Consider the following 13,193-nt stretch of genomic DNA (forward strand, 5'->3'; position numbering starts at 1 on the left):
TTTTTTTTTTTTTTACATTGAGATACAATCCATACTGAAGACTGTAGTCTTTGATTTCATAAGTAAGTACTCTTCACTTCTAACAAGTAAGGTTGTTTTATCTGCATATTACAATTTGTTAATGAGTCTTCCTCCAATCTTGATTCTGCATTCTTGTTCTATGATCCCACTTCTCAGACTATTTGCTCAGCATACAGGCTGACTAAATAAGGTAAAAGGATATAAACCTAGTGCATACTTTTCCTGGTTTAAAATCATTCAATATCCTGTTGGTTCTACTTAAACAAATTCCAGGATGATTGGTGGATTTGAACTGCTGGCCTTGTAGTTATCAGTGCAGTGCTTATCCTACAGTGCCACACCAGAACTCCAGAGAGCTGTCACTTTAGTAAGAAATAATCAGGACTGAAGACATTGGCAAAAAAAACCACAACAACAGCAAAAACCAAGGCTCTAGAAATTGCCTAGATATTTCTACAAACAGATGCAGCACTGGAGGAAAACACTCTTCTATGCCAAGAAATTTGGAAGACAGTCTGTCAAACTGACTGAAAGAGATCCATATTTGTGTCCAATCCCAAGAAAGGTGATGCAATGATATTCAGAAATTATCAAATACCATTAAACTCACGCTCATTAAATTTTGCTTAAGAAAGTTCAAAGTGTTACGGCAGTAGAGATTGACAGGGAACTACCAGAAATTCAAGCCTGATTCAGAATAGGACATTGAACTAGGGATAGCATTACTGATATCAGATGGATCTTGGTTAAAAACAGTTGACTACCAAAGGTAGTCAACTGTGTGAATCATAACAAATTATGGATAACATTGCAAAGAATGGAAATTCCAGAACACTTCATTGTGATCATGTGGAATCTGTACATAAACCAAGAAGCAGTAATTAGAACAGAATAACAGGACACTGCATGGTTTCAAATCATTAAAGGTGTGTGTATCCTTTCATCATACTTATTTCATCTTTATGCTGAGCAAATAATCGAATAAACTATATGAAAAAGACTACAGCATCAAGATTGGAGAAGACTTATTAGCAACCTTCAATATACAGGTGACAAAACCTTGCTTGCTGAAAGCTAAGAGGAATTGAAGCACTTACTGATAAAGTTTGAAGAATAAAGTCTTCAGTATGGGTTATACCTCAACATAAAGAAAACAAAAATCCTCAAAACTGGACCAATAAACAACATCATGATAAATGGGAAAAATATTGAAACTGTCAAGGATTTCATTTAACTTAGATTCACAATCCAAGTACATGGAAGTAGCAGGCAGGAAATCAAACAACAGATTGCATTGGGAAAATCTGCTTCAAAAGATCTTTTTAATGTATTAAAGAGCAAAGATAATCACTTTGAGGACTGAGGTGTGCCTGACCTAAGCCATGGTATTCTCAATTGCCTCATATGCATGCCAAAGCTGGACAAGGAGTAAGGAAAACCAAAGAAGAATTGATGCCTTTGAATTATGGTTGATAAAAAATATTTAATATACCAGTGGCTGCCAAAGAATGAACAAATTTGTCTGAGTAAAACTAAAACCAGAATGCTACTCAGAAGTGAAGATGGCAAAACTTTGTCTTAGTCACTTAAGCCATGTTATCAGGATGGACCTGTCCCAGGAGAAGGATGTCATGCTTGATAAAGTAGAAGGTCAGTCAAAAACAGGAAGACCATGAGTAAGATGGATGTACACAGTAGCTAAAGCAATGGATTCAAACATAACAATTATGAGGATGGTGCATGACTAGGCAGTATTTCAATTTGTTGTACATGGGGCTGCTCTGATATGGAACCTACTCAAGGGCACCTAACAATAATAACAATAACAGAATGCCACTGAATAAAAAGTTAAATAAAAATTACAAAAACGAGATAATCTATAAAGCAAAGAGAATCAAAAAGAATCTTCAGAATAAAAAAAGGGAACAAGATAAAAGATTATATTGAGATATGTAGGTAACAGAGACAATAGTAGGGAAGGCGACAAAAATAGAGATGATGTGATGGTAATAGGTATAGGGAAAGTCACAACAAATGAAAAGTGGTAAGTTGAAACCAACAAACACACTCTTCCAACTATTCTTTAGATCTTTGAAGACACAGGAAGACATGGGAAGGACAGAAAGTCAATTGTGCTCTTTATTTCTATGAACAACAATTTCCACAAATGAAGCAGTCATTCCTTTGAGAAGTTAGCTAATTGGTCATATTTTTGCTATAAATTGTTATTGCTAAAAATAAAGCAATAATAGCCTAGCATCTTCAAACTCAAGGAGCTCTGGTAGCTTAGTGGTTACGAATAGGGCTGCTAACCTGAAGAACAGCAGTTCGAAACTACCCGCTGTTCCGCAGGAGAAAGATGAGGCATTCTGCTCCCGTAAAGATTTACAGCCTTGGAAACTCTGTACATGGTCACTATGAATCGGAATCGACTCCACGGTACTTAACAACAACAACATCTTCAAATTCAGGTTGCATAAAAAAGTGTAAGTAAGGATCAGTCCAAGGATTTATAATCGTATCTCTTCCATGATGCATAACTCCATATAGTATTATTCTGTAGAGACATTTAAGCTTTAGGAGTTACGTTTGTTTTGAAGGATTTTTTTTGTTTTGTTTTTTTTCAATCTGAGCTAAGCTACTAGCCTGAGACAAAGAATGCTGAGAACACCTGATACACTTTGTAGCTGCCCATATAACACTTTGAAAAGTTATCTTCCAGTGGACCATGTTTGGGTCACAAATACTAATGTCAGCTCCTTTTCTGATTTGTCTTTAGAGGAAATACTTCCATTAGTTTCGTTTCTGTCTTGTTTCAAGAGGGATGCATTCAATTCACTGTTTCTTTTTGTTTTATGAATGTGCATATTGTTAAAATACTGTAAAGCATCAACATTATTTTCCTTAGTATAGATGCTACATAGCTCATTAAACTTCTATAAAGAGATCACTACTTGTACAGTATAAAATAATATATTTTAAAGTATCATTGAGTCGGTTCTGACCCACAGCAACCCTGTATAGGTTTTCCAAGGAGCAGCTGATGAGCTTGAACAGCCAACCTTGCGGTTCAAACTGACTTTGCAGTCCAGCACATTAACCCAAAGCGCCACACCAGGACTCCATAAAGTAATATAATGCCCGACATATCAAATACCTAAGGAATTATATTGCAAAATTGTCTCTATCACCAGCATGATTTCAGAGAGGGCAGTAATTTCTCCTTTGTTAGGAGAATTCACCTTCCCAAAAGCACTTTACTACAAATACATCCAAGAGTTCAAGGAGATCTACCAGAATAGTTATTTGATTTGTGGTTTTCACCCCAAGCTTCCTTAAGTCACTTTTGGACATGGATAGGTGAGCCAATTATAAATTCACAAATACTTATCTGAACTGCCACCAATACTTTAACCAAGTAAACATATTTTCACCTTGAAATTTTCAAGTAACAACAGAGTTTGCAATGCAGCAATTTACACTCAAAATAAGATAAAGAAGACTCTAGAAACCAGTGAAAACGGTACTTGAAATATTTAAAAGTGCTCTTTCAAGCCAGAACTTTCAACTTTCTCTAAATGCAGCCTACTGACTCTCTGAAAAGGCTTCTTAATTTGATCAATGCATTTCCTACAGCATCAGACTTTCTAAATTGCCAGTTTCTAACCTTTAGACTGGACCATAAAACACAAACTAAATGTGTCAGTTCTTCTGTTGGAGTATCTTTTGCTTCATCTTGACAAAGTTTCCATTCATTTTGGTAAGCAAAACCAAACTGCAAACCTCATCTCTGTATGAAAATGAAGACGTCTCAATCCAAGAACCTTGGAGCGCACACCCAAACTGCTTTTATTTTGTTTCACTGGGAGGAGAGGGGTCCTTGTTGGCAGTTTATTTTCCCTGAAGGACCCACAGCACTCCTCTTCTGGATTTATTATTAAAACCGTTTGTCCTCCAGAGCTTAGGGAAGCACTCGGGGAAAGTAGCGTCCTGCCAGTTCTTCCTTCTCCCCACCGGCCCCCGCACAAGGCAGCAGCAGAGCAGATGGTCCTCCCTCTTCCCTTCGCGTCCCTTCCGCAGTACCTCAGTGTCGTCCCACCCAGCACCGCAACTTCACCGGCACTGGGTAGCTGCTGGGCGTCTCCTCTGGACTCACACCAAGTTCAAACTTTGGAGACCTTGCCTTACCATCCCTAAATCCCCTTCCTTCGGCTGCAGCACCCTCCCGGGTCCCTTAGCCTCGACTGATATCCTCCTCCCACCGCTCCAAACTCAACCTGCTCTTTCTCTGTAATGAAGGAAGGGATGTCCAACACCAAACTTCCCAGTCCAGGTGGCGAGACGCAGTGGCTAAGGCTAACCACTGCGGATCACTCTCCTAATCCTCCTCCCATTCTCCATCCTCCCCTTCAGTCCTTAGCAAGCAAAGACTGCACAGAGCACTCCTCCATCCCTCTAGCTTCCACCGCCTACTCCTAAACTCCCGGGGCTCCTCGGAGATCGCCTCCGCAGCCCGGGGGAACAGCGCCTGGGCTCCCTCCTCTACAAGTGGGACAAAGTGCAAACTCTATCGGGATGGGGGTGGGGGGTTCCCGGCCATGCCCTCACTCTGCGCGCCCAGGTATCCGCTCGCCCTACAGAGGCAGGCAGGCGGGGCCGGAGCGGGAAGGTGGTGCCCGCCCCCGGGCGCTGGGCTGGATGCCCAGAGCTTACCTCGGCGCGCGGGTCGCGGGCGCGTGGAGCAGTGGCTCCAGTATTAGGGAAGCTGTTGCTCGCGCTCTGGCAGCTGCAGCGATCCCGCCCGGGCTGCGCTGGGGTTTTGCGCAGAAGCTCTCCCTCGATCTGCTGCAGCACGGGCGGTGGCGGCGGGAACAGCTCAGCTCCGCGCGGCCCGAAACTGTCCAACTCTTGCCCGCGTCGGGCTGAGGCACCCGTCAGTGGCCCGCGCCTGCGCGCCTGGCCTCGCCCAGGTGAGAGGCGTGTGTCCGTTACCCGAAGGGGGGCGGGGGGGACGCCTGGCCCAGGGCTGCACTCAGCTGGCGCTGCAGCCTGCCCGGCCCCCTGACCTGGCCATGGACCAGTTCGTTGGTTCGGACACACAAGCGCCACTCCCGTGCGCCAAATCGGGTGACGGTTTACCAGAAATGACTTGCGAAGCACACTTACCACGGCGAATGAGGCGGGACCGTTTGGGGGCTCTTTGACACTGCGGAATCTCCCGCAGCATCGCTGTCTGTAGATCCCGCCTTTCAAGGCAGACACAGAGGGAGAGTACTCTGTCCCACCAGGGGCTCCGGCGTGGTCCTCGGCCTCGGGGATTAAGTCTCTAAAAAGAATCTTGGCAACCACAGAAAGGTTCCTAAACCGCGATGTCAAACGATGTGTTGGCGCTGTTGTTTCAAATATTAGTCAAGGCACAGTGAAAACTCTCCTTGGATATCACCAGACCAACTATTTGTTTTTCCTTTTTGACCAGTTCTCCTTTCGCAGACAACCACAGTCGGGGCAACTGTGGAGGAGCCAAGAAGGCCCGCAGCGCTGAAGACACAGCGTCCTCACCGAGGATCTGAAGGTCGTGGGTGGGGGTACTCATTATCCTCCAGATTTCTTTTTTCTGTATTTAAGTTTTTTAAAGTAAAACATGTTATCTGTTACCCGATGTACGGCATCTTCTGAAAACAGTGCAAACCCAGCCAAGATTCTGGGTTTTGAAAGGGAGAGAGCCTTTGCAAAGAAAACATTGAAGGGGTAAGCACAAATAATTTCTAAAGACTAGGTTTGTGAAATTATTTATTTGGGGAGAAGTTTGGGGGTAATAAACGGCAAAAGAGCTGTGTTATACAGATGTCTTTTTGATCAGATGATTTAAAAATATTCTTTGTTTCTCTTCTCAGTTGACTGACAGTAACTCCTCTATCAATAATTAATCCAGCAGCTGTTAATGTCTTTGCATAATCATCCAGTGTAAATATCTTAGCGTCCAGTGAAAGCCAATGCTGCACTCCAGGGTGGGTTTCAGATTCGACAAGCACACACACACCTTTTTAGAGCTCTCTCCAGGAGCGGATTGTGTTTAATATCCACCTTGAAAGTTACGGTTATTGCAGGTGCCAGCCAGCCAGCACACCTGAGGTACCAGTGTGAGACGGAGCATTAATCTGACTGATATTTTTAGAATTCAAATAACTCTGCATTCACAAAGGCACTCACTCTCATTACTAAGTACACACAGTTATTGGTATGTATATTTTTGAAGTTGTGCCCTGTTTGAAATTGTCATAAAGAAGCAAGTACAGTACCAAAATTAAAACATTATAACACCAAAGAACATGAGCAATAAAACTGCTTAAATTCTGCTTTAAAAAAAATTTCAATGGTCTTAATTAAGGCCTCTGCCAATCATAAAAGTTATATTGAAAACAAGTCTTTCAAGTGCCCCTGAAGGTCATTAAGGTGGGGCTCTGGCAGACTGAAACAGGCAGGAAATTCCAGAGGCAAAAGCTTCCTTGAGACAAACACCTAGTTTCCAGTGCCTTGCACTTCAGAGTTGGGAACATATTGGTTGTTGCTACTGAGCCTCAGATAAGTACTGTTGTGTCTCCAGGTATCTAGGGTAGAGAGAAGGGAGAAAAGGTAGCAAGGGTGAGGGAGGGTGGAAAGGGATGTAAGGGGTGGTGAGGTGGGGGGGGGCGGCGGGGGAACTCTTAAACCTCAAGTCAACACATTGGATTGCATTTAGAGCAAGTGAGTAATCTCTGGAAAGCAAAACACCTGTGGAAAGTGTTCCCTATAGCTTGCACAATTTGGCAGCATGTGCATTGTTTAGATCCTGAAAACTGCATTGCTTAACATCCCTTTGGACAATGTCTCACTGCATATACCACCATGACCTCATAATATTTTTGTTTGTTTGTTTTTAAGGGACAACAACTCTTTTTGTTTATTATTTCCCCCTAATAGTTTTAAAATTCCAGATCATATAATTGTGCTCATGTGGAACCAAGAGACAGTCATTCCTACAGAACAAGAGGATGCTGCATCATGATCAACACAGAAAATACTGACATTGTCAAATATTTCATTTACTTACATCCACAATGTTCATGGAAGCAGCAGTCAGGATGTCAAATGACATAGTGCATTGGACAAATCTGTCGCAACAGATCTGTTTAAAGTGTTAAAAAGCAAAGATGACACTTTAAAAACTATGATGCATACCACCCAAGTCAGGGTAAAGCTGCACAAGGGATAAAAAAGACCAAAGGATTGATGTATTTTAATTATGGTGTTGGCAAAGAATATTAAATATACCATGAACTACCAGAAGAATGAACCAATCTATCTCAGAAGTCAGAATGTTGTTTAGAAGGGAGAATGATGCACCATCGTTCAGTGAATTGACACAGTGGCCAACAACAATGCACTCAAACATGAAAATGATTGTGAGGATGGTACAGGATTGGGTAGTGTCTTGTTCTGTTGCATATATAGTCGTTATGAGTCAGACCAACTCAACAGCACCTAACAACAATAACCATGCTGAAACATAGTCAGATGAATCAGACTGAGGACATGGCCCTGGGCATCAGGCCCTTGGACTTTGTCCTGTGGGCAGGCCAGAGGAAGAGTGGGAGGACTGCTGGATTCCTGCTTCCTCGCTCCTGCAGATGCTCTCTCACTGATGCTGCTGCCCTAGATCCCTCCAGCCTCTGCCAGCAGCAGGGAAGGGCAGCGGCAGTGGCAGCAATGAGGACAACTGAAGTAGGCTTTGATAGGGTATTCATAATGCCCAAATCATAAAATTTCCTATTTACAAGTTGGCAGTTCAAACTCATCAACCGCTACTTGGAAACCCTATACAGGGTCGCTGTATCCGATGGCAGTTAACAGTTGTGGGGAAAAGAGAGCTCCATTTCACAAGAGCTGAAAGAAACATAAAATACATTCAGCTTCCAGTTTTTCCTGATACTAATTGATTGTGAAGCATGCCTTTCATGGCCCTAGGCCATGCAGCATTACGATCCCTGGAGCCCAGTCACTTAAACAATTGTAATGTTTCCCTGTAGATGAGCTTCAATATGAAAATAATACTAAACTAGAAAACACAAGTTTTAAATAATATAGAAAAATTAAAATAACTTCTCTTTAAATTGTCAAAGGTCATATTAAAACGAATTCTAAATTTCCAAAGGGCAAATTGGTGCTTACTGGATAACTTAGCATTTCCCATGCCTTTCTACTACTACTGTCTACATCTTACTCCGGTGAGTAGTTATTGAGGTTTTTCAAAACTTGTAAATGGCCATTTCATCATTGATGGACTTGAGTGTGACAGCGATAGTGAGGTTGGCCCAGGATCAGACATTGTTTCGTTCTGCTGTGCATGGAGTCACTATGAGTTGGTTCCGACTCGATGGTACCTGACAACAACAAGTGCCATTTAAGATCAAACTATTGGTCTCTCTCCCTGCCAGGAGCAAAAAAATGTAAAGAATATGAAAAATGTATGGAAATAATTAGCCTAACAGACTATCCCATGATGTTGTTGTTGTTGTTAAGTGCCGTAGCGAACACGTATAGGGTTTCTAAGGAGCACTTGGTGAGTTTGACCACCGATCTTGCAGTTCAAACATGAGGTTGAATGCTTATCCTATGGTGCCAACCCTGAGACCAAAAGAACTAGACAGTGTCTCCTGGTTCCCACTGCCAGGACTCTGAAAGGGATCCTGGATAGGAGGTCAACAGGAGGCTCTGAACAGAGTGGGAGAAAAATGTAAAACAAATCTCAGAATCATAAAACAGATCAGGTTTATTGGTCTTATAGAGACTGATTGGAACCCCAGGACTATCACTATTAGACAACCTTCAGGCTTATAACTTGAACCCACTTCAGTGACCCAACTTTAAGTTACAAGAAAGCAACAAAGGAAATAGTAAACATAAGGAGGAAATGGGAAGAGTGCTGTTACATTGTAGGGATTAAAATCAATGTCGTGAAACAAAATGTGTATAACTTGTTGAATGGAAAACCAATTTGTTCTGTAAACTTTTACCCAAATCACAATAAAACACACATTTAAAAATACTGTCTGACATAGGAGGGCCTCCCATCCTCAAATCCTGTTATCTTAGTTATCTAGTGCTACTCTAACAGAAATACCACAAACTGATGACTTTAACAACCAGAAATGTATTCTCAGTTTAGGAGGCTGCATGTCCAAATTCAGAGTGCTAGCTGTAGGGGAAGGCTAGCTCTGTCAGTTCTGGGAAAGGTTGTTTGTCTCCTTTCAGTATCCGTAGGCCCAGCATCCCTTGGAGCATTCTCCTGGGTCTAGGAGCTTCACAGTGCAGGGACCTCAGGTCCAAAGAACACACTCCACTCCTGGCTCTTCTATCTAGTGATAGGAAGTCCCTCTTTCCTTTTATATCTCAAAAAGAGATTGACTCAAGATAAAACGTAATCCTCTAGATTGCATCTGACCTCATTAATATCATAAAAGTGAGGATTTACAACACATAGGGTAATTACATCAGATCAGAGCTAATCAGATCATATCATGAAAGTGATTACATCTTGTAAGTGACAACCACATCTTAATTGCTAAACCACTGAGAATGCTGGCCAAGCCATGTTGACACAAAACCTTAGCTATCACAATTTCCCCTAGAATCATTATTGCTCACTCTTGGTAATAATAAAATAAACCAGGGCTTTGAGCTTATTCATTCCATTTAAACCCCCAGCTGAGAATTTACATTTCTACATCCAAATATAAGAGCTCTGGTAGCATAGTGGTTATGAATCGGGCTGCGAACCGCAAGGTCAGCAGTTCGAAACTACCAGCTGTTCCATGGGAGAAAGATGAAGCTTTCTGCTCCTGTAAAGAAACCCTATTCAGGGTCATTATGAGTCAGAACCGACTCCACGCACATAACCACCACCGCCAAATATACTGAATCAGAATCTACATTTACCAAAGTAGCCCTGCAAAGGGATAGCCAGAGGATGGGGCCCCAGGATGTCCCTGTGTCCTGGATAGCCACTCCAGCTTCTTTGTCCCCTGTGCCTCCCAGCAAAAGGACACAAACAAGGACAAGTGGATTTTATACAATGTATACCAAATTCATTTCTATTGTATAAATTGGGGCATTCTCCCCCATCTACTGCCTTTTCTATCGACCCCAGCTTCCCATCTGTGTAAGATGTTGGGGAGGGTGAAGAACCCTCCTCTTCACACCCTCCTCCCAAAACAAAAAAAATTGTTTGTTTGTTTTTCTTTCTTTGGAAAAAAAGAATGACCCTACCCAGAGAAGCAGTGATGCCAGAGATGGAGGCAGAGACGATGACGTGGAGGTGGAGAGATGAAGCGGCTGGAGACTTTAGACCCAGAGAGGGAAGGGGGCTGTGTGCTGACGACCAGGGGGGGGGTAGGGGGGAGTAGGGCAGGCTTTCAGGGTATACCTGTTGGTGGTTGATGATGCATGGAGGGGATTGTAACCATGGCAATGAAATGATAGATGATAGGATGAATGTAAAACTAATGTTCTCCCATGTAAACTATCACATAATTCACAGTAAAACATTTTTAAAAGAAGAATCACCTTGTTGTTATTAAGTGCCGTCAAGTTGGTTCCGACTCACAGTGACCCTGTATTGGGTTACTGAGGAGCAGTTGGTGATTTTGAACCACCAACCTTGTGGTTCTAACTAACCTTGCAGTCCAGTTCATTGACCTAGGGATCTTCTTAAATGTAGATTTTGATTTGGTATATCTGGGGTGAAAATGCAAATTCTCAGTAGTAGGTTGAACTAGAATTAACTGGTTTGTAGCCCTGGAGTAAAATAACTCAAGGAACTATAGCCATAGGCTAGAAGCATTGAGATACTATCAGTATAGCACAAAGGGCTAAATGCATGAGGACAGAGTCCTAAACACGTAAGAGCATAGCTGTTGTCAGAGGGATTCATTTAGACCTTTTTCAACTATATGTGTTTATGAGGTGTGTGGACCATTATATGACCTTGTTGTTAGGTACTGTCCTGTTGGTTCCAGCTCATAGGTACCCTATGCATAACAGAATGAAACACTGCCCTGTCCTATGCACACTTCACAATTGTTATGTTTGAGCCCATTGTTGCTGCCACTGTATCAATCCATCTTGTTGGGGGTCTTCCTCTTTCTCACTGTTTTTAAAGGCCCTTATTACATATTAGGAGTCCTGGTGTGGCTCTGTGGGTTAATGTGCCAGACTGCAATGCTGTTTGGCCTGCAAGGTCGGTGGTTCAAGCTCACCAGCGGCTCTTCAGAAACCCTATACAGGGTTGCTATGGGTCGGAACCGACTCGACGGCACTTCACAACAACAACAACAACAACATTATATATTAGGTGCCATCGAGTTGGTTCTGATTCACAGTGACCTTATGCACAACAGAACAAAACACGGCCTGGTGCTACACCAGCCTCACAATCATTAAGCCTGAGCCCATTGCTGCTGTCACAGTGCGAATCATCTTTTCTGCTGACCCTTCCACTTTACCAAGCATGATGTCTTTCTTCAGGGACTGGAGTAAGAGAGACTAAGTCTTGCCATCCTAGCTTCTAAGGAGTAGTCTAGCTGTACTTCCTCCAATGCAGATTTGTTTGTTCTTTTGGCAGTCCAGGGTACTTTGACCAACATCATAACGTAAATAGATCAATTCTTCTATGGTCTTCCTTATTCACTGTCCAACTTTCACATACATATGAAGCTATTGAAAATATCATAGCTTGAGTCAGGTGTTCCTTAGTCCTCAAATTGACATTTGTGTTCTTGGACACTTTAAAGAGGTCTTGTGCAGCAGATTTGCCTAATAAAATATATCATTTGATTTCTTGGCTGCTGCTTCCATGAGTGCTGATTGTATAGCAAAGCAAAATGAAGACTTTGACAACGTCAATCTTTTCTCCATTTATCATGTTGTTATTTATTGGTCCAGTTTTGAGGATTGTTGGTTTCTTTTACATTGAGGTGCATCCCATACCAAAGGCTGTGGTTTTTTATCTTCATCATTAAGTATTTTAAGTCCCCTTTGCTTTCAGCAAGCAAGGTTGTATCATCTACATATCGTAGGTTGTTAATAAGTCTTCCTTCAATCCTGATGACACTTTCTTCATCATACAATCCAACTTCTCAGAGTATTTGCTCAGCACACAGTTTGAAAAAATATCGTAAGAGCATGCAACCCTGACACACACCTTTCCTAATTTTAAACGATTCCTCAGTGTCCCTTTGTTCATATTGTTCTGTTCTAACTACTGCCTCTTAGTCTATGTACAGGTTCCTCGTGAGCACAATTAAGTGTTCCTGGAATATTCATTCTCCACAATGTTATCCATAACTTGTCAAGATGCACATAGTCAAAAGCCTTTGCATAGTCAATAAAGCACAGGTAAACATCTTCCTGGTATTCCTGCTTTCTTTCAGTCAAGATCTATCTGATGTCAGCATAATATCTCTTGTTGCATGTCTTTGTCTGAATCTGGCTTGAACCTGTTGTTGTTGTTGTTGTTATGTGCTGTGGAGTCAGTTCTGACTCATAGCAACCCTGTACAGGGTTTCTGAGGTTGTAAATCTTTACAGGAGCAGAAAGCCTCGTCTTTCTCCCACGGAACAGCTGGTAGTTTCGAACTGCTAACCATGAGATTAGCAGCCCAATTTGTAACCACTATGCTACCAGAGCTCCTTAGCTTGAACCTGTTAGTTTCTGTCAATGCACTGTTGCAGACTTTTTTTGAAATTTCTTCAGCAAAATATTACTTTCATGTGATATTGATGATATTGTCCAATGATTTCTACATTCTGTTGTGTCACGACTCTTTACAATGGACACAAATAGGGATCTTTTCCTATCATTTGGCCAGGTAGCTGTCTTCCAAATTTCTTGGCATAGATGAGTAAGTGCCTTCAGTATTACATCAGTTTGTTGAAACTTTTCAATGTGTATTCCATCAATTCCCAGTGCCTTGTTCTTTGTGAATATCTTCAGTGTACCTTGAACTTCTTCCTTCAGTCCATTGGCTCTTTATCATATGCTAGCTCTTGAAATGATTGAACATTATCTTTTTTTTTGGGGGGGGGTACAGTGACATTTGGTACAGTGTATTCCTTCCATCTTCTTTTTTTTTTTTT

The 13,193-nt window shown here is 42.0% G+C and overlaps 1 protein-coding gene across 1 annotated transcript in view; it reads right to left on the reverse strand.

Moving 5' to 3' along the window:
* The window catches only part of ZNF385B (zinc finger protein 385B), a gene marked incomplete at its 3' end in the record, with an annotated part of 619,213 nt that extends 614,316 nt beyond the window's left edge, over positions 1-4,897 (reverse strand). Inside the window, exon 1 of the mRNA XM_006864058.1 lies at positions 4,735-4,897. The remainder of the gene's footprint in view (positions 1-4,734) is intronic.
* Positions 4,898-13,193: the final 8,296 nt, after the last annotated feature.

The sequence above is a fragment of the Chrysochloris asiatica genome, unplaced genomic scaffold (assembly GCF_000296735.1).
Source record: "Chrysochloris asiatica unplaced genomic scaffold, ChrAsi1.0 scaffold00059, whole genome shotgun sequence".
In the NCBI taxonomy this organism is placed as follows: domain Eukaryota; kingdom Metazoa; phylum Chordata; class Mammalia; order Afrosoricida; family Chrysochloridae; genus Chrysochloris; species Chrysochloris asiatica.